Below are 22559 nucleotides of genomic sequence, written 5' to 3' on the forward strand. Positions count from 1 at the left end.
CCGCCGCCGCCGGGCCCGGGGCGCCGGGCATTGTTCCGCCCGCCCGCCCGGCGGGAGCGGCCCAGGTGCTGCCGCCAAAGTTTAACCTCACTTCGAGGGGCCGCGGCCGGCGGGGCCGCCGCTCCCCTTCCCTCCCCGCGCCTCGCCTCCACTTCCAGCCGGCGGCGAGGGGCGAGTCACTTGGGGGAAGGAGCCCGGGCGCTGTGCCCCTCCAGCCCTGCTGTGTCATTGCGGACCGGGGGACGGCTGCTCGCTGCCGAGTGAGAACCTGCGGGTGATGGAGTTGAGCGAGAAATGGGTCAGATCGCACCCTTTGGTGCGGATGTGTCTGCTGCTGGGAGAATCGGAAAGTAGGGAGGATGGGATGGAAAAAGGTTGCCATTAAGATAATGTCAGCGGAGTGCATTGATCAGTGCTTTTGTCTGTGGGCACTGTCTTCATTCATTTTTCTCGGCATGGGTTTGCTAAACTGAAGCCGATGAATTCTGCTGTGTCTGTAGGTCTGTGACAGGCAGAGGCTGATAAATGTGTAAGTTTCATCGTAATTCGGTGATGGTTGCAAGGTGTGATCCCTGTGTGCTAGACTGTAAAACACGTCCGTTTATATTTTACTGAAATCCGAGTAATTGTCTGAATGCACAGATACCCCCAAACAGATTATAATCCTAGAGTAATGTGAAAAAGAAATGTTGGCATGTACTGGATTTGAGCCGTGTTTCTTCAACTAGTTTTACTATAGTTTGGTTTTGTTACAAACATGTAAGAGAACAGTAACACAATGAAGGAATGTAAGCAAGCAATGCAATAAATCAATGCAACAACTATGTCACACCACATATTTGCATGACTAGAGCTCCAGTTGTCATGAGAAATATTCCTCATGTTGTATTTTTTAAAAATTGTATTTTTAAATGTAGACTCCGAGTTTTCAGCATTTGCCTCCTACACTTTTGGGTTTGTTACTGTTCGGTAAAATCTGTGCTATTGTTTTAATTAAAAGAGGGCATCGATGCTGGATCATTTAAACAGGGCCTGTACAGTTTAAGAGGGTGGATGCCAGGGCTTTATTTTTGAAATGGTAACTGGTGGTTTACACATTGTGATAGATGAACACAGAATTCCATCTCCTTTGAGTTTATGAATATTTAATTCTGTCGTGACTGTATGTTACTGTTCCTTGCTGAATGATTTGTGTGTGTGTGATTGTTTCTAGGATCCCTTTCCTTGCACTGTGCTACTTACTAAACTTAAAATTATTTTATTTCAAAATAATTAAAATGTAGAGCCAATGTTGCCATTTACACATGACTTTGTTTTGCCACTGCCTCGAGAATTTTAAAACCCTGCCATCAGCAGAAATCCATGCTCAATAATTACTTTCTGATGTACCACACAGTCTAATGTTTTACCAATCATGGACATGAGGAAGGCAAAGAAGGTGTGACTCAAGGTGAATGAACACCGAAGAAGGACTGATTCTCTGTGGTGTGGCTAATTAATGTGTTTAGACGACTCAGAATTGCACTCTTTTATTCTGTGTCTGCCAGCATTTTCTGGACCTGTAAACAAAAGTGCTACCTTTTTTTTTTGTTGTTTTGTTTTGTTTGTTTTTTTTTTTGTTCTATCTATAGCCATGCTAAAGTACTGTGATATATTAATATTTTTTAATTCCACTATTAGCTCGTCCAAGTTTGCCATTGCCAAGGTTGTTGCAATGACTAGCTTGTATTTTTGGGATGTGCTGTGATATTTCAAACCTCCCTAAATGTATGTATCTTTTCTGGATGCTGTCCCAGGACAACCAGTACTTCTTATTAGTGCAGAACTATTTCAGAAAGCTGGTAAAGTACTGGCAACAGAAATATAATGAGAAGGGGAAAAACCATTAGAGCGATAGTAAAATCCAACACAATTGTGAAAAAAACTCAAGTCAACTACAAAACTGAACTGAAGCATTTCGGGAAATACCATCTAAGAACTTTCTAAATTGATTGAAATAACTATACCACTGTTCTCTTGGTCCTTATACAAACTTCTGAGGCACACTGATACATGCTAGAAGTGTAAGCGCTCTACATGGAAATTGTAAAGGACATTAGAACCCGGATTCCTGACAATGTATGACTACCTAAATATCAAGATCTTGCAATATCTCATGATTTCATTGTCAGATTTGCTTTTTGGGATCGTGCTTCAATTATAAAAAAAATCTCATATTTTATCATTGAGCTCCATTTCCAGTGGATATAAAAAGAGTTTTACTTCCATCTAAAAGGAGCTGGGTCAAATTTATGTTCTAATAAAAGTATTTTTTGTCACTGCCTCCAAAAGGAATATTGAATTAACCAAAGCAACTATTTTCCTAAGTCTATGGAATTTCAGTAGAAGATACTACCATAGTCTCACTTATATGGATACTGAAGGTTTTTTTTTTTGTGCTGTGTATTAGTTTGTCATTGAGCTTCAATAAAATTTTGAAACATGTGTAACTTGAAATATATCCCACTATCTTCAGCTGGGACGCTGACATGCTGAAGTGTGTGCTTAAATGCTTTCTTGGAGGAAGACCTAGGTTACTTCTCATATATCTTTCTGTTGAGACCATGTCTGGCTGATGTATGAGAATAGAAATTATGAAGATTGACTTTATAATTTATTAAGTATACAGTGATTGGTGCTCTAAAGCCTGGTTGCCATTTGGGTGAGAGAAAATGAAGCACAAATAGTAGAGTGCAAGATTTAGAAAGCTAATAGGCTGACTCCCTATGGATACTATTTTTTTCTCTTAAAGCAAATCACATCAGAAAATATTTTTCAACACTCCTACAATGTTTTCTGTTATTTTAGTTAAAAGCACATAGGTCTAATCCTATATACCGAAGCATGTTGACATTCTCCAGTATGGCAAAGTGAGTGACTGAAGGAGAGAACAACCTGCAATCCTGGCTGTTCATTCCTGGCTGGTGGTGCAGCTGATGCCTGTGACAGGTTGTGTGGGTGGATTGTCACACCATCTTGCCACTCTATGACTCGGTGCCAACGGATCCAGGCCCCTAAATTGTACCAAGGATTCTTTCCAGCTTATCTTGGAATGATTGCAACTTTACAAGGATCAGCGTGCTGAGCACTTTGGGAGTAGAAGGTAGCTTTGCAGTTCCTTTGCAAACTGGTGACTTCGGGTGAGGTTTATCACAGCTCACTGCTCCGGATGGGTAGAGTTTTCCCACAGGTGATATCCTGAGCCCTGTGTTAGGACTTTCAAGCCCTCAGGTACTGCCAGTCTATTACAGTGTTTCCGGTTTCCAAAGCCCCCAAGCTCTCCAGAAGTTAAGTTCTGAGGTATGGATTTGGTAGTGTAGCATTTCATAGTGAGGAGGACTTCTGCATCTCTCTGGTAGGACAAATCATTTAGCACGAATGATCTACAAGCGCCCCCAGAGCTTTCACTTTATACCTACATTCCAGATATAAAACCATCTCTGAAATGGCTCCAAAGCAGAGAAATTTCTGTGTGCTTACATGGAAATGAGCACACCAAGATTATAACAAAACCAAGCTTATGTGGGCTGGCTGCATTGTAGTCTGGTTCACAACCTATTTACCAGTGTTTTGTGCAAGAGTTCTGAGGTGTTTTGTGGGCTTTTTTGTATGTTATTCCCCAGGATGCTCACCTGTGATAGTGCTGTGTGATAATGGCACCCAAGTGTGAGCTTCTAGAGGGGAAAAAGCTGAGTTCTTTGGGGAAAGGCACTTGGTATTAACTTGGGAATTCTGTTCTGCTTTACACATGATCTGATCATCAGTCTCTGAAAGCCTTCTGCTAGTGTATTTGCAAGAATACTGCTATCAACTATGCAGGGTTTGTTCACTCATCCTCCACAACCAGTAGGTCAGGAATAGTGGAAGACACTTTAGGGGAATTCTTTGTAATAGTTTCTCTTACGTATTTAGTTATGTTTGATTTGGAAGGCCAAATGTTACTGTGTGTTTACATTTAGAGAGAAGGCTCAAGAAATGCAGTTTATGCTTGAAGCAGATGGTGGGGATTCTTTCAGGGGGTAGATCACTCCTGTCTCAGATCAGATGTGCTTATCTTACCTTAGGCATTTCCATTGTGAACAGAAGAGGAGTTGTCAACCACTGTCATGTTTCCTGGAGATTTGATTGAGTTTTCTTTTGCCAAATAGTCTGGACTCATCCCATTGAGCAATCAGAAGTTAAGAACCAAAAGCTGAATCTGAAATCAGTAATGGCAATGAGGAACTGGTGTGGGGTGTGTGGGATGAAGAAAGCAGAAATAGACAATACTACTGGTTGCTGATAGTAGCAGCGTCTCCTGATAATAATGTAAAATGCACCACCTTGTATCAGTTGGAGTTTCCAAGTACTAAAGCCTTTGTGCCAAGTGTATCATGGGCTATGGTTCTGCCAAGATGTAATGCAGGCATGAATAGTCAAGGTAAGGCCATTGTATGCATAGATGGACAAATTCTTCACCACACAGATATGGCAGAAAATTATACTTGTGGCTGTTGCTATTCTGAGAGTTTGATGTCAGACAGAAATTCAAGTGTATGCTTAAAGTGAGGACAGAGCTGGAGAATAATGTGTCTTTGTCTAAATCACTGGTAAGAAGATTTCAGAAATCATTCCCCAGCCCAGCAACATCAACTCTGTCTTTTTCAGATCCACTCTTAAGCATCTGTTCTTTATTCTTAAGCTGTTCCTATCTGTACTGTGGACCATCATGATATTGGTATTGATCTGCATAGTTCAGTTTCTTCCTGATGAAGTGGTCTGAAAAAAAGTCAGCACCCTGTTCTTCCAGAGTTCCCAGAGCCTGGTGGCTGCCTGGGTGGTGGTCCTGACCCAAAGCCACAGACCGAGGACATTCTGAGTCCCTCATATTCAGGTATTTATCCTGCACATTCCCAGGTCACAGACTTGGGCCACGCTAACTCATGACCTTCTGGGGAGACTCCTGGACTTGCGTTCCTGGAATGGCTGCCCAAAGCCAGAGCGCCTGGCAGGTGCTTCTGGAAGGGAGGTTTTAGTCCTTTGTATTGCTGATGTGGGCAGCAAAGCTATTAGCCCTGCCATTAACCTGTTTTGATGAGCAAGACCCAAGAGCCATCTGCTTTGAGGAAACTAAGTAAAAAATTCAGATTAAAAAAAATTAAAAAGACGAAATTCGCGATGAACTGAAAGCCTTGCTTTGCAGGCAGGTCTGCTTCTGCATTTTGATGCATTTCATGTATCTGCCTCACTCTTCTTTCTAGTGAGAGAATGAATCCTTAGATGAACTTAGGATTGTGCCTCTGTTACAAAATTAAGCAGATGAGAAGAGAGAGAAAGAGAGAAACTGTTAGTATCTGAAGTCAAGAATAACAAACTCATGTTCTATTAGACATCAAAGAATCCAAAAGGAGAGAAGTTATTGGGAACCAGACCTCATAAGTTTCATATCTCCAAAATTATTTTCTGCCTTGTATTTTGGGAATTCCTTTTACTGCATGACCAGCAAGCAGGTCAAGGGCGGTGATTCTCCCCCTCTGCTCCACTCCTGTGCAGCCCACCTGGAGCACTGCATCCAGCTCTGGTACCCCAGCTCCTCCATAAGGAGGACATGGAGCTGCTGGAGTGAGTCCAGGAGAGGCCACAAAGATGATCAGATGGCTGGAATACCGCTCCAGTGAGGGAGCTGGGGCTGTTCAGCCTGGAGAAGAGAAAGCTCTGGAGACCCTAAGCAGCCTTCCAGTGTGTAAAGGGGGCCTAGAGGAGAACTGGAGAAGGACTTCTTACAAGGGTGTGGAATGACAGGACAAGGGGAAAGGCTTTAAACTGGATGAGGAAATGCTTAATTAGGCGTTAGGAACAAACTGTGTGGGTGGTGAGGCACCTAGAAGAGGTTGCCCAGAGAAGTTGTGGATGCCACATGCCTGGTTGGATGGGATTTTAAGCAACTCAGTAAAATGTCCCTGCATATGGCAAGGGGTTTGGAACTAGATGGTTTTTAGGGTCCCTTCCAACACAAACTACTTTAAGATTCTATGATTCTGTGATATGGGAAAAATCTTACCTTAAGTAGATGTCAACAGTAGGACAACATTACTCTTAAACTAAATACGAAATGCAGCACTGTACCAGCTACTGAGAAGATAATTAACTGAATCCCAGAATCTGGAATGTGGAGAATGTGTGTTTTGTGTTAAAGCATAAAGTTGGAGAGTGAGGAAAAGACTTCTGTGATTTGCCTGTGTCTGTGTTAAAACAACACACATGACAGTGCATGTGCATGATTCTTTAAAATTTTCCCCAATGCAGAGATTTGTGAAAGAAGAATATGCTATTTAAAATAGTTGTCCTCTCAAATAAATTGTATGAGAAATGTTTTGGTGAAGTTTACCAGTCTTACAGCTGTTTAAATTTTTCATCCAACTGATCAATAAGTGGATGAAGCTTGAAAAGGTGATCACACTCTGACTATTTCCTGGGGTAAACATATTCATTGTAATAGAGAGGTTTCATGAAAAGTAAATACTGCTTAGAGTTAATACAAAGTGGAATAAAGTGCATATGTAGTTGATTGGGTAACAAATCCAGCAACATAAACAATGAACATCATGGGTGGGAGCTGAACAATGCTCTTGAATCATCGGCAACACAACCACAAGTTTTGTATGCAGAAGACACAGAACTGACTCTCTGGTTAAAGGCAATTTTGTTTTGGCTGCAGAAGGGTTGTGAGGATTCCTGCTTGGAGGAAGATGCAGCACTGAAAAGGCCTTTGTTATCTCCTCTTGAGCAGTTGGGACATTGCCTTGACTCAGATGTAGTGGTATGTGCTCATGCCTATGTGCCGAGACTGGAAAGCAGTCCTATTCAGGACTGCATATGACAGCTCAGAGCTTGGCCAGTGCATGGCATATCCTTCCCACTTAAGTAGAGCTTGTTCTCAAAAGCCCAGTATTCACAGGAGTTCCTGGCCAAGAGCTGAGTGCCAGCTTGTAACAAATCTGAGGCTTCAAACAATGGATAATCAATGAAGCTAGAGATGAACAATGCCCATGTTGTTGCATGCTATTCCCAGTGTTTTCCTAGATGCTCGCAGTGTTTTTAGACCATCTCTATCTGTGGTAAAAACTTACTGTGTTCTGCTGAATCCTTATGGCACAGCAATTTTTACTAGACTGAGGTTTCAGTTTACTTCATTGCCTAAGCTAAGTGAGACATATAGTTACTGATGTGTGAAGTGGTTCAGTTTTTCTTTGGTTCCATATTTGGTTGTTCTCTGCCTGGCTGTAGCCATGCTGCTCATACAGTGACTGGGATTATTTCCCAGCACCTTGTGCTAGGTGGATTTTTCTACCTACTCGCTGCCAGTAGTAATTGTCCTGCAATGGTATAAAAAGTTGCAGAGTCTTGGGAGAGTTATTGTTTTCTAACATCTTGTCTCTGAAAATACCCAAATAGCAAAGAAAATGGGAAAAGTAACAGCAGGAGCACTGATAATAATTTCCAGGAAAGTAGGGATCAGATCAGATCAGGTTTTAGTGTGATGTTTAAATGTGTAGAAGAGGAAAAGTAACAACAGGAGCACTGATAATAATTTCCATGAAAGTAGGGATCAGATCAGGTTTTAGTGTGATGTTTAAATGTGTAGAAGGAAAAGAAACCCCTAAACATCTGAAAGGCAATGCAGATGTATGTTAAGTATTCTACAGTAGTTTCTTTGCTTCCTCACTGTCATCCTTTCTGCATGGTTCTGAAATTCTCCTCTGCCTATAACAAAAATTTCTGTTTTATTTCAATTCCCCACATTGCATTCTGAGATACAGAGGCAATATAAATTGTTTCAGGAACTCTAGTAACCAGTGCATCTTAACTGGGATAAAACAAGACAACATTTGGCTCACTGTATGGACAAGGACAGTCATGTATAAAATTTGTTAGACAGCCATAATTTACTAGAAAAAGAGTAATTCTTCCATGCCTAACTGCTTGTGCCGTGTGTTTAAATACAGCTGTTATTTTCATTATATATTGTATGATGACCAGTCTTGTTGCAGAATAGGAATAGTTTCCTTGACTGAAAAGCAAGTGTTGGGTGAATCAAAATTACAGACTCAAGCCACAAAGCTTGGTTAATGCACTTAGTGTTCCTGGGTTTTGGAGCTCATTCCATTGAACACCTTGTCCTATGGTTACAGAGTTTATTGTCTCCAAAAAGCTATTCAACACAAGTTATTCAAAGTGATAATGTGATCAGGAAGTGCAGGGAAAATAAAGGTAATATTCCCCTCTTTAGTTCTAGACCATCTGCAAAAATTCTTATAATTGATTGGAAAATTAAAATATTGTGGAACCCATGTCTGTTCCATCAGCACACAGTCTGTGTTAGTTGATTTCAACAAGTGCCTCAAGCACCTCTGACATCTCTTTTTTACTATTACCCAGTGATGGTTTTGTCACTGAAGATATTACTGAGTCTGTACTGATTTTTAGGAGCGCATAGCAGAAAATCTGGTTTTGGATCCAAACTAACATACTCAAGGTGTTTGTGGAAAGGGAGTTAAAGGGCTAGTATCTATCAAAGATAACTTTTATGGCTATTATATTTTGTAGCAATTTTGTATTCAATGCAGTATAAATAAATAGGCATTGTGCTTTTCTCAAAAAGATTCAAAAAGAGTAGTTTATGGCCTTGAGGTAGTTACTGTGTGAATCAGACATGGCACAGGAAGGGCGACTACAAGTCCTCAGAGATGGGCAGGTGAGCATGATGCATGGGGGGTAGGTTGTGAATAACTTCTGCTCTTCAGGTGAATTAAAAGTGCGAGGATGGGATATGGAGGGGCAGAGAGGGAGTAGCTGGAAAGCTAATTGAAAGCAGCAACTTTTGAGTAGGGCTAGAAGAGAGAAGTTTGTAAGGTTTGTGTTTTGAGGCAAAAGAGCTTTATGAAGTGTGCACTGGGTCTGTGTGGAGTTAAGGAAGCACACAGCAGAATTCCGCAGCATTTGCAAAACACCAACTGAGGCTTCACAGACGTTGTACAGTGCCCTGGTTAGCCTTGTTAACTTTATTGAGTGTGCTTCGAGGACATGCAGACTTTCAAAGTACATAAAAACCACTTTTAATAATTAATTGGCTTACTCTCTCCCGCCTATTGTTTCATATCTAATAAAAGGCAACAGCAAGCCATTGCCAAAGAAAACAGATACAATAATATTTAGGTTAGTTTGGTTTGAGATATGACAGGCTAAAAAGGATCTCCCCAAAGATCTTGGAACTTAAATAATCCCCATTTTTTGTCCTGTCTTATTTCTTCCACTATCATAGGATATACTCTTAAACTAAATTTTCCCCAATCTAGTAAGTAGTTTCAGGAAGATCAGTCCATTTATAGAGGGCTTCTATATGAACTAATTTATAACTGGAGACGTGTTTCAACTTTTCTATGTCAGGGACATTTTGAAATTTCCAAGTGATAAAATGACTTTTTCCTTAAGCAGAGCAGCCAGCATCCGCATTATCATTTACATCCCTGCACACATGGTGTGGCACAGGAAATGACACACCATTATCAGATGGCTGTTAAGATGGATGCAGGGAAATGGTGAGGTTGCTGGCCTGGCCTCAAAGACAGACATCCACAGATGTTCTGTAGTCACTTCAGTGCATGTAATTAAAGGGTGCCTGTTGTGCACTTGGGGAAATTTTTGCTTAAAAAGAGAACATTATAGTTTGGAGGAGGTCATTAATATCTTTCCAAAGGGAGAAGGGAGGAGTAGCAAGCTAAGAGGGAAGGAAGGCTATACAGGTTTTCAAGAGGAGCAAGGCAGAAACAAAGAGTCAGACTTCATGTGCCTCCCACAGCAGGGAGGTGGCTAATGCAGTGTCACGTGCTGTTGTGGTCTTACGCAAAGCATAGCCTTGTTTGAACTTAAAATGGGATCCAAGGGTGCCACTTCTTGAACTTGTCAAGAGGACACACCCTGTGCAGAAGATAAATAATTGATGGATCAATTCAGAGAGAGGCCATGTGGAGGTTAGAGGATCAAAGGTGATCAAGGTCAATGTGTCTCAGGGAATCTTTACAAGAAGGGTTACACCACAGGACTGGCATGATATAATTGGCCAGATCAACATCAAAACTGGGAATCAACATCGTCTGCGGGAAATGCTGCCCAGGACAGGGAAAAGGCTCTGGGCTCTCTGGTCTGCTCTCTGCTCTGCATGTTCTACCTGTTGGTAAGATTCAAGAACTTCCTCTCTTCAGGCAGTTGTTTTAAAGTCATACACTTTTGCATGCTGCTGCACACGATCAGCACTGAGGTCTTCCTAACCAGTGAGGTGATGCAATCACACTTGTACTTAATTGCTGTTTTAGAGTCAGACTTAGCTCCTCACAGCAGGTTATCAATTTGGTCACACGATCCTATTGACTGTGGCATTATTCCCAGTATCCAGAACAATCCATACTGCCCATGTTTGTCTGCAGATTCAAGCAAAGCCCATGGAAAGGTGTCACTCTGCAACGTCAGTCTGCACTTCACAAGTGACTGTGCATGTTACCTATGATCATAGCGTGACACCTCTTAGTCATACATCCACATCTGATGGTAGTAACTGGAAGAGACTAGAGACAATAAAGTCAGAAAACCATAGATAACAGGTACTTATATACTATGTACTGTGTGACAATAAGAACTAGAATCAGGAAAACACAGTGACGCAACAGTTAATGGGGACCTAAAGCATTACTCTCTTATTTGCTGATAGAGATGACCTGTTTCTCACCTACACAAAGGAAAATTATAGATGAATCTGTCATAGGTAGAACTTTTGCCATTTTTAAGACTCAGGTCAGAGCAGTTACACCTGTTAACACTCAGTTCTGTAGTATCAATAATCTCAGTATGCATTGTGGTCCTTGTTTTGTCGTACATCTGTAGTAGAGACTGTCACAGCTACCCAGAACACTGTGAGAAGTACAGAAGTTCAGTAGCCAGGGTCAGGACCTCTGAAAGGTGCTGTAGAGATCACTGCAGAGAATTTAAAAGATGAGTTACCAAATGAAAAGTACAGAAATGCACTGTGCATCAGGCTACTCTGTGCACAAACGGAAGTGTATGTGTTGTGCAGAGTAAAGGCAGAAAATGCTGAGTTCTTCTTCCAACCAACACTTGTTATGTTATCATGGTGCATAAAATAATAGGGGAGAAGCATATGCACAGCAGTGAAGCAAAAATAATAAAGCTCATATTTAAAAGCCAAACCAATGTAAAATGCATAAATGCACCAATGGGATCTAGTGATGAATTTTAAAGGCTAAGTTACAGAAAAGAAGAACAAGGCAGTTCATCTTTTTCCTTCAGTTAACAAGAATGAGGGAATGTGACCTGCTTGTATGGCAGACCGTTGCTTGGTCTGTAGTATCTGGAGGCACGTTCACCATAGGTAAAATATTATTCCCATACTCCATTTGTGCAGCTGGTGCTGGATGCCAGTGCAATACTGGCCACAGAGAGGGACAAAGTCTTACCTCATATCCGTAGTCTGTTGCTGTCCTCTCTTCTGATCTCCTTCCAAACCACTGCCAGGGTGTGCTGGCAGTGCTCCTGCAGACTCTGCAACAGATAACAGAGACCACACCCTTGCCATGACTACTACTGTAGCTCTCTGACCGCACTTTAGCATCAGCCCAGAAGTGTAAGGATCAAAAGGACTAGTAAATTATTAAATTTAAAAAACACAGGGTTTGGAAAAGTGCTTCAACATTTTTAAAGCTGAGATCTAATACTTGACTTCATGTAGGCTAAGGACAAATTTTGTGTCCTGCTAGCAAAGGAATTGCACCACGTTTTTTACAGACATGTTATATTTTACTGACTTAAAATGATATATGACCAAGTAAAACTTGTTATGAGTAGAAATAATGCATGGGGGAGTGGAGAGGTACAGACTGTTAAAAAATAATCCAGAGGAAGGTGTATTAGCAGGTTCAGGTGGGGTTAGATGTGCATTGTCAGTGCTCTAACAATTTACAGAATTCTTACGTTTAGACACTTAGGAGAATGACATTCTCTAGTATCAGTAGGAAATTGAAACTCACTTCTATTCTTCAGAGCTGTAAGAGAATTGTTTTGAGCAGTATAATTTTGGGAGTAATTTCCACATTTGGAAAATAAAAAAGGAAGGAACAGGGACAGATCTCATTTTGAAATAAATCTGAAGATTCAAAGTCTTCTAAAATAACAATTTTACTGAGCATGCGTTGTTCAAATCTTACTAGGTTCCACACAAAACTCTCTAGAAAGTCCCTTGATGAGATTTTGTTTGGGATTAGGAATTATCCTTCCTTGGAGCAGAAGAATGCTGTAAATCTTCCACGTCGTTCCACGTTGTTCCTGTATGATTCTGTGCTGGGAAATACTTTGATGGTTTTTAAAATGAACTGGCATCTACAGGGAGTTTTCAGATGCACTTAAGCTCCAAAAGTTGATATGAATTACCTGACAATTGTCTTAAGTGAATGCAACTACAAATAAAACTGCAGTCTTACATACTTGCACGATCAGATCTTGGAATTCTGAGGTTTTGAGTGAGAAGTACCATCTTCCTTTTGTAATTGAACAGTGCTGCTACAATGAAACCTGTACACTTTCATGTTCATGTAGCACTACATATAATATTTCAACAGTGTAAAATTGCATGCCCTACTGTATCAAAAACAGTCTTAGAACTAAGGAATGCCAGCGTGCTGGGGATGTGATACCTAATCTGATTCTATTTTTGGTAATGGACAGTTGATATAAAGTGTTACTCTAATAACTGAACAGTGTTTTGAAGGACCTTAAAAAGGAAATGTATTTTGAAGTGGAAACTGTTGGCTAACTTTCCAAGGTTGATATATTTAAAGAGGTATTTCATTGTAATACAATATTTCAAATTCTAAGTAGTCTTTTTTAGAAGGGATGCGTAACAATGTCAAATGTTGCAGTTGATAGCGTAGCCTTAGCCTGCACAACAGATTTATAAAAGCGGAATTCTTTGTCCTCTTGCTCTTGCTGGAGCATCAGTTCGAGGAGTTTGAAGAGTAACACATCTGTAATAGAGTCAGGTTGCTTTTTTATCAGCAGCTGATGGTGTCACTCTTAAGAAAGGGCCGAATTCATAGCTACAAATAAATTTGTCAACAAAATATGAGCATGTGAGACAACAGTTCAGTCACATTTCACTTTCATTTTTTCTGTTTTGTGATAGGGAGTAACTTTAAAGTGTCAGCTCTTTCAGCTGAGTGTCAGCCTTTTAATAATTGGCTGCAGTGTGTCAACCCCCTCGGAATTACCATATGTTAGCTGTTTACCGTGTGGACTGAAAGCATGCGCATTGAGCTGCTCCCCTTTGCCCTACCTGTGTTGCTCCTGGTGACAGCCAGGTGATTATTTTAGCTGACAATTCAGCAACCATCAGGAGTGCCCCAGGTGTATTTGCTGTGGCTGTGCAGAGTCTGCCAAGGTCAGTCAGTCACAGAGCTAGACAGCGGGAGGAATGAGGCTGGTTGGTGGATGTGCTTGGCAGCCTGGCTAGTGAGCAGGAAGACTTACAGGCCTAATCCCTTACTTCCTTGTCTGAATAGTTAGGCAACCAGGAGACAATTACACTGTAGGTTGTGTGATCTCCGTGGGAATTTGCTTCTGAGAAGTCCTGGCTATGGAAGCAGGAGAATCTGTTTATCCTAGTGTCTGCCTGAGTTTTTGACTAATGCTACCACTATAGGAAGTTATCACCCAGCAGATACTTGAAATATTATAATAACCCTAATTTTCCCTGTTCTCATTGTCAAAAAGAAGAATGACAAAGGGCTTTACTCATGGCAAACCTTGTGTTAATAATGGTAAAGTGCCAGTGTGTATCTAGTTTTGGACTGTATCCTGTGGCTGGTTCCTGACTGTGAACCGGAGCTTTTGCTGGCATTTTCCTGTGTCTGACATTCAATTTGGACCTGTACTGCAGAGGGAAACAGTAGTAAGCTACTAACAGAGTGCCAGATAGTAAGAGGATGACAAGTCTTTTCCAGTCTTGTGTGAATGCTATTGAATGAGCAGTCAGTGTGCTAGGGGCCAGTGAGCCAACAAATATGTTCAGCGTTCCCAGAAAATAGTCTTCAGAATAGTAGGAGGTGTGATTATGAAGGGGAAGCATTTGAAAGCTATAGATAGGGGAGTTAGGCAGGAGAAGTGAGCTGGCAGGAAGGCATTTTGAAGCAAAATGGGGCTCTTTGTAAGCCTTTCCTTACAGCAGCTCTGCCCATCTAGCCTGCATATCCCGCTAGCGTGGAACTGATGGGGGCAGGAGACTGGCAGCACATTTCCCTGTGGGAAAAGAGGAATAAAGGTTATAGGTTAGAGGAATAAAGTGTCAAGGGGATGCACACATGCCATGGACACAAAGGGGCAGCTCTGCCAGGACTGCAGCTGTAACAGTGACCAGGACTGACTGTGTACTTCAGCTGCTTTTGCCAATTCTCTGCATACTGTGAAAGTGAGTTCTCTAAAGATGAATTGTTTGACAGTCTCTCCTTTTATACTTATCTATATTATTTAACAATTTTGAAAACGGTTCAGTAGGGGATAACTAGTGTTCTGAGATCATGATGGGTCTAGTCAGCTTTCCAGAGTACAGCAATTACTGTGTGAATAGAGGTGAATGTGACGGACAGGCCGGGTGGCTGCTCTCTCTAACCTGGGCATGAGTTTTCTCTTGTTTATGTGCACACTTCTTCTCTGTGATTAGCCTCAGTGGAAATGCCATCGCCAGGGTCCTGCAGGTAGCAGCAACTTAATAGGCAAAATTGAGGGGGTTAGGTGTTCTTCTGTCTTTTTCATTTTTCATTAAATAAGGCAAAATACACAATAAGTGAAGTCTGATTTGCATGGAAATTTGTATGCATGTATAATAGATCTGAATGTTAATGTGGGAAATTACTTTCTTTCAAACTCAGTGGCCTGTATGTTTGATTTTTAGAATTATTTGCTTCTTTGTAACTTTCTGTAAGTTTCTGTTGCAAAATAGTGCATCTAAATTCCTTGAGAAATACTTGAGCACTTGTGGCTTAGTAGATAAGGATGTTGTTGCCTTCTATTGAGAAGTATTTTTTATTAAAATCCATTGGCAGCTTTTCGATAAATTCCTCTTTTCTTCCTCTGTCAAATGTATTATTACAAGGATAACAATGAATGCTGTCATTAAGAAATACCATGCATTTAATAGCCATAATTTAAAACTTCTATTCCATAGGCAAATGTCTCTGTGTGCCTGTGTGTGTAAAAGCCAGTTTTCATTGGGGTTTGAGCGCAACTAAGTCTTGGAATGAACTAGCAAATATCCTTTGTTTAAACTTAACAATGATTGTACTTGATATTTTCAGAATTAATTTTTATAGCATTTTTCATTATATCGCTGTTGTGTTCTGAGTACAATAGGGCAGCTTACTTGCAGCTGAATTAAAATCTGTGGTTTAATAGCACTTTACCTTGCCTAGGCAATAAACTATCTCCCACAAATGGAGGTGCTATCAAGGTAAAACTTGTTAAGTTAATTCTGTAACAAATCCCTGTGTTGCTGATTGAAAATATTTCAGAGGAATTACTTCCTGCTATGCGTGGGGGCTTCATGAATTTCAGGATAATGGAGATAACACTCTCTAAGGGGTCTGCTGGAATATACCCTTTCCTGAAGAGCCGTCTGAATTCTTCTTGGAAGTATTTGTGGATCAGAAACTGGCTATGGCTTAACTGACTTTCATTTGCTTTGCTTTAACAAAAGGTGTCATTTTAAACTGACTTTAGGAATTTGATGAAAAATCCTGTGTGGATACACTTAATTCATTTAAACCTAGCTAATACAAATTTAATATGCATGGCTAATTTATAGATACAAGCTAAGCTAACAGAGTAAGTTTTTAACTGTTTACACAAATCAGTTTTTAAACAGACAAGGAAAAACTTTCATATAGCACAAGATTGAAGAGATTGGGGGTGTTTACCTTGGAGAGGAAATGAATCAGAAGTGAGATGATAAAAGGTTACAGACAACGAAGGTGTGGGCTTTACAGAGCAAGAAATGCTATTTCTACCATCAGGGAAGAGCAAGAAGCATTCGGTGAAGGTTAAAAGTGACAAAGTCAAAAGTAAGTCAGAAGAAATACTCTGCCATACTTGGAACTCATTGCTGATGGAAGCTGAAGTAGTTGGCTAACTCTGAGGGCAAGAGTTTAACAGGGTAGGCTTAGGGACATGATTTAAGGGTTGATTTGACAGTGTTAACTGTTGGACTCCATGATCTTAGATGTCTTTCCCAGCCTAAATGATTCTATGATTCTATCCAATTGCAATGGTAGGGATTAAAAAATTAAAAAGAATGGTGGAAAAGGTAAATGCCTGTTTGTTTGAAGCAGCTCTGTTACTGATGAGGTCAATTTTCCCCCATATTTAGCTGCTTGTGCAATCTCTCGATTGCAGTGTTGTGTCTGGGTAGATCTCCAGTAGCAATTTCTTGTTACTGTACAGATTACCACAATTGTGCCCATTTCCTTCCAAAATCTCATCATGTTTACTTATTCCCTAAAAGCCACAGCAGACTCTTTTGTGGTCTCATTAGGAATTTGAATCACTGCATTTCAGCGTTTCTAAAGAGCAAATGCCACAAATTTATCTCTAAAGGTGACTGTCTCTCCCACACATGTGGATAATAGCAAGTACCTTTGTCTGATCTCCAGAGTATGGCATAGGACAGGTTTGGAAAATTTTTAGTGTTGCATAATGCTTGGTTCTTGGGAATGGGAGTGCATCATAGGACAAGGTGCTTTGTTCATGGTTGTAGCTGCTAATCAAATGAACTGGGGTGACAGAACTCTCCAGAGGACTCATGGCTAATATCACAGTCTAATGGAAGGGCCCCTGAGAATTGCCATGGGGAAGCAATGCAGACAGAGCAGGAAAATTAAGATGACCTTTCTCACCTGCTGCCACACCCTGGTGACTCTAGTCTCTTAGACATATCCTGGCACCTCTTGAGCACACTTCCTAGAGCCTCAAGGGGACTGTATTTTGCTGGGCAAACAGAAGAGCATAGAACCAGGCTTTCTTTTGAGTTGGATTTGTGGAGACCATGGGAAAGACTGCGGTGCGGAGTTAACCAGCATTTCTGGATTGAACCCTGTTCAGCCTGGTGAGCTGTGTGCTACATGGATAAGAGATCTGGAGAGTGACATCTTGTTCACGTGGATTCCAGTCTTTTTGTTGCTTACAGCTCTGCAGCAGACTCTGAGAGTGTCTCTGCAGCCTCTTGGCTCTCCTTAATCAACAGCTGCTGCTTTTTATCTCTGGAAGCAACCTAATCATCTCCCCTGCTAGTTAGCAAGGCTGTTCTGGGACCCAGATGCTGCCTGTGTCTTCTGTGTCTCTGGTGCAGACTGGACATCATGGCAGCCCAAGAATGAGTGTGCTGTCCTATTTCTTTGGTCTTGTGTGCTCAGCTAACCCTGCCAGGTTTTTGATCCACACACGAGTTCTCTCACTTTTTGCTGTTTATGATAGAATGAGGTCACAAGTTAGGTCTGAGGCCATTTAATCATTAATTTTGTCTCCATCACTTACCCTCATATCCCACCACTCTTAGTCATGCCTATGGTATCAGTAGACTAATTGTACTATGGTGGAAAGACCTGACATGCAAATCTGCCATTGCTCATTATTGTGGCCTGCTTTGTGTGCCAACTCTTCTGTCTCTCAAACTTTGTACTCCACAGAATCACTGCCTAGTGACAATGACCCAGTTATATTCAAGGTCTGAGCAGTTCCCTCTATTTTACTCCCCTCCTCCTTCTTTTTTTCCTTGGTTTAATTTGTTTTTTTGTTTGTTATTATTCTGTTTTTCTTCATTAGTGTAGGTGGGCGTTAGGCACTGGACAAGAGAGAGTCAAGATTAACTTTTTGCCTACTCCTTTCTTTTCATCCTCTCCATGTCTTTCAGTCCCTCTTTGTGGATCTCTGAGGATGCAACTTCAACACATCCAGCAACTAGAGGGAGAGTTGATGGGTCAGTGGGGGAGCTGAGCTTTCAAAAATATTTCCTTAGAAGAATTTCAGATTTGATCTTATTTCAGTAACTCAGAGACAGGTTCTCACAGCCAGATGTGGAATAATGGCAAGCTGAACAGGAACCTCTTACGTGAAGATATTCCTTGCAGGAAAGTCTGATACCCTTGCACTTTGGCACTTGGTGTGGAGCCAAGACTTTCAGAACTGTGTAAGTCCCAGCAGTAAATAGTGCTTACCTCTTAGGTCCTCAGGAAAAAGCCTAGAGATTTCAAAAGGTCTGGAGAGGCGGCAGAACCAAAGGTGTGAAAGCTCTGGTTTCAGAGTCCTTGGCCGTGTGGCTGCCAGGAGGGTGCTCGGCCCTCCTGGAGCCCTGACCCTGCGAGGCATGACAGCTGCTTGGAGTAAATGACGTGTTCCTGAGGCTCATGGCTACTGCTGACATCAATACCAGTTTCCCTCAGTCTCAGAGAAGTGGTGGAGATCACCTCCCTCCCAAAGCAGAAGCCTGCAGACTGTCCCAGCCACATGGCAGAGGCAGCTAAAAAAAAATTATTCCATTTGTTAAAATACTGCTTCAGTCTAAAGGAAGATGAAAGCAAATAGAAAGTAATTCCTGGTGAACATGAACTGCTGTCTTCTGGCTGGCTCCAAAGGGGAGCCTGAGAACAGCTTGCCAGCTGCACTGGGGAGCAACTTCTCCCATTAAAGGGATACAGCAATGCATTTCTCTTCCCAGCTGGCATTCACTGCGGATCATGTTTATGGCACTTTCCGGTGGAAGCAGAGCTCTCCAGAGGACTCCTGGCTAATAACACAATCTAATGGAAGCGCCCCTGTGCTGAGTGATACTGAGGATGGAAACCTTACAGCTTGCACTGAGAAGTCAGGCCCTGTAAGTAAAAGCTGTAATGATTCATTTCCTTCATGGATGGACTGTAGAGAGGCATGTGTAGTGTACAGTTACAGCTAGCATGACAGTAAAACCAATGTAAAACAAAACCGTGCCAGTAAAAGGAACGCTAAAAAAAATGTCAGTGAAGAACTAAAGCAAAGGTGATACATGGCTTGTTCTGCAACCAGGATGTGTTTGTCAGTCTTTCTCATGGGAATATCAGGTTGTAATTCTGAGATAAGTAACATTAATACTGAAATAGAGTTTTGTGCCTGTATACAAATACAGGGTTTAGGAGGGTGATAGTTTTAGAAAAGCTCTTTTCTGATGCTTACCTATGGCTCTTTTTGAAATATTGTTTGCAGGCTAAAATATACTGCAAGTATAAATCTATGTCTTGCATTTAGATCTAATGTTGCAATGACTGTAAAATAACCCATTTAGAATAATATGCTATCGAACTCCATTAATATTGTGTTGTAGCCTAAAATTTCTGCTGTAGTGAAGTTATTTTTATGTAAATAGAGAAGTTTGGATTATGAAGTAAACAATTTCCATTCTGTATTCAGCAACTGAACTATATTTCTTTTTGACACTTTTGCAAAATGTGTTACACAGGATTAGTAAAAAAATCACTCACTGGAGCTTTTATATTTAATTTCACATGGCTGTGCTAACTGAAAGAGACAGTACTATGTTAGAAATACAATATTTTCTTTGTTTAGAGAGAGGGATGTACCTATGATTTACTTACTTGTGGTTATTGGTTGTTACTGGGAATGCCAACATTTCAGAGCTGAAATTAATGAAGTTGAGGTACATTAAGCAGAAAAAAAATGTAAAAGAGAAAAATGTGTGTTCCTTTGAAAATCCTGTTGTAGGTCATAGTATAGCTATGTGTCATTCTTTTAGCTACTGAATTCTTTTAGCTAAAGTAGGTGATTGGAAATGCCTAGGTTTTTTGGCTCCCTAGGATACTAATCGTACTTCTGGTACAAACTGCATGTCGTGGTCTTACCAACTCAGCCTGCTGCTGATGTGATACTGGTACCATCAAATTTGAGTCCATACCACATGTGGTTAGGTGCTGTCACAGTAAATTTAACCCTCATCCATTAGGGAAGTAGTCCAGGTGAAAGGTCACTTCCACAATCAAAGTGGCCATTTAATGCTTTTATTTCCTTTAATTGGAAATGATAATCAATGAGAATCATTTATAAAACCTGTCTAGAGTAGTGATTCTCTAGACATCTTCTGCCCAAGACACGGTAATTGCAATCAGGTTGATGCCATATGATCATAAAGGGATTCAGAACTTAATTATGTGTATGGTTAACCTGTTTGCAGTACTTGGCAAATAGACCTAAGCAGTTTTTTCACTAATAGGAACTTCATTGCATTTGACCTTTTGTCATGCAAGAATTTGTGTAAAGTATTTCCTTCTCTTGAATTCGGTTCTTGAGTGAAATGTTTCATGGGCCTGCTTAACTATTCATCTGTGCTACAATAGCAATTAATGTCTGTGTAAGTAAACCTTCTATTTTAAAGGTCATCAATTTTCTATACATGATACAGCTCAGAGATCCTGTTATGAAAATAATTGGGAGCTAGTGGTACTGATTTATGAGGGAGGATTAAAAATACTAAAAATCTAATGATTAGCTAAGTGATGACTAGGAAAGGTTGTGATATAAGTCTTCCTCTTGGTGGTTTTGTTTGTATTGTATATTCGTATATTTGGCTGAAGGCTTTTGTCTTTTGTTTTAAGAAAATCAAACTAGATGTTGTAGTCACCCTTTCTGGTCTTAACGTCCATAATACATCCTACTTGCCTACTTCTTTAAAACCTGAGGAGAAATATGGTTTTTCTTTTTTTGGAGAAATATTTTACCCTGCAGACAAACCAACGGGGGCAGTTGTGCTGTAAGACTTAAGGATGTAAAAAACTTCTGGGTGGTGATGCAGCTCCAGTATGACAGCTCTACCCACTAATTTGTTTTTCCGGGTCGGAGTGGAATCTGTGCCAGGCAGTGTTTGTTCCACACAGAGGCTGCTTTGCAGTGGTGTCACATCACTAGCAGCATTAGCATATCAATCTTTGCCCTGATGGAAAATATTCTTGGTCCTGGCTCTCCTTGACATCAGTTCTAACTCACCTGTATGGGAGTTACTTTGGTTTTACAGCTGTAACAAGGGTAGGCTGCATTTAATTAACTTTATGAAGATTATGCTAAGGTGAAAAAAGGTTTGTGTGGCAGAAGCTTTTCTCACTGATGAGGTTGATTCAACAGTAATTCCTCATATGGATCTGTTTTGGATTTGGCTGCTTCTGTTGGCAGCACAGTTAGGTTCTGTAGCATCTGGAAAATGGCCGTGCATCATACATTACCATTATAAGAATACTTATTGCAGTATATTATTTATCTGTAGCAATGCCTACTCTTTATTGGGGCTTCCCAAAATGTAAGAATATATTTACTCTGAAGTAATCACAATCTAAATAATCACTAACTTACCAAAATGTAGAAATTAACCATTATTGCCAATTAGATCCATAGAGAATATTTGATGGCATGGCTCAGAATACATCAATTAAGAATTGCTGATGAGAATCCAACACAGTAAGTAACAAATTAATGGAAGGGCAAGCAGTGGAGCTTCTCTCAATATTTCAGTGTTATAAAACTCCATTTCTAAATTAGGAGAGTGTGCATTACCAGACTTTCAGCTTGTTACTGGTCCAAAAATGAATGTTGTGCATGAAACACTATGGGATAGTGTCATCTTTGTGAGGAAACCACAGAAGAACTGTGCAGGAGAAAGCAATGTTTTCTTTGGCAATTAAAAAATAGGTAGGTGTTTGGACCTGTGCAGAAGCTGAAGTGTGAGGAAGGCAGAGGGAAACTGGTCAAAAGCAAAGGAGAATAAAGGGAGCTGGGCCTCAATGCAAATGGAGTGAGGAGTTCAGTGCCTGGCTTCTGTGCCACAGTACTTAATAGTTTTGCATCACATTTTCCTAAATATTGATCTGCACTCTGAAGCATGATAAACAAATTCACAAAGAAAATGAAGCTGAAGAATTCTGTTAAACACTATTCTGCAATACACAGATTCACTCTTGGTTTTTTAGCAAAGAGGAGTTTAAAGCATCACGTGAAGCACATCTCCTGTTGGATTTGTTTTAGTTTTCTGTTAGATATTTCTGTCAATGAATGTAAGCTCTCTTCCCCTTAAGACTTCTGTTGACTGGCAGAAACCATCTGGTTAGATATTTTTATGCCTGTTTAATTGATAATCAAGATTGAATCCTGTTGAGAAAATCTGACTTGTCTATTAGTAAACTCTATTTCCCCATTAAACTTTGAAGTCTAGAATACAGAGAGAAACACATTAGTGACCTGTAGTAAAACTGACAACCTTTACCTTCTGCTGGTATCTATAAGTACATCCTCTTTAATCATGGTCTAATTGAGGCTCTGTTATTAGAAGGGAAGAGGAGACTGTAAGAGCCTGAAGGGACAGTCTATCTTAAAATGCCAAGAAAAATTCCAGAGCTTCC

Source organism: Onychostruthus taczanowskii, unplaced genomic scaffold (assembly GCF_017590055.1).
Source record: "Onychostruthus taczanowskii isolate IOZ18803 unplaced genomic scaffold, ASM1759005v1 scaffold28, whole genome shotgun sequence".
Classification (NCBI taxonomy): domain Eukaryota; kingdom Metazoa; phylum Chordata; class Aves; order Passeriformes; family Passeridae; genus Onychostruthus; species Onychostruthus taczanowskii.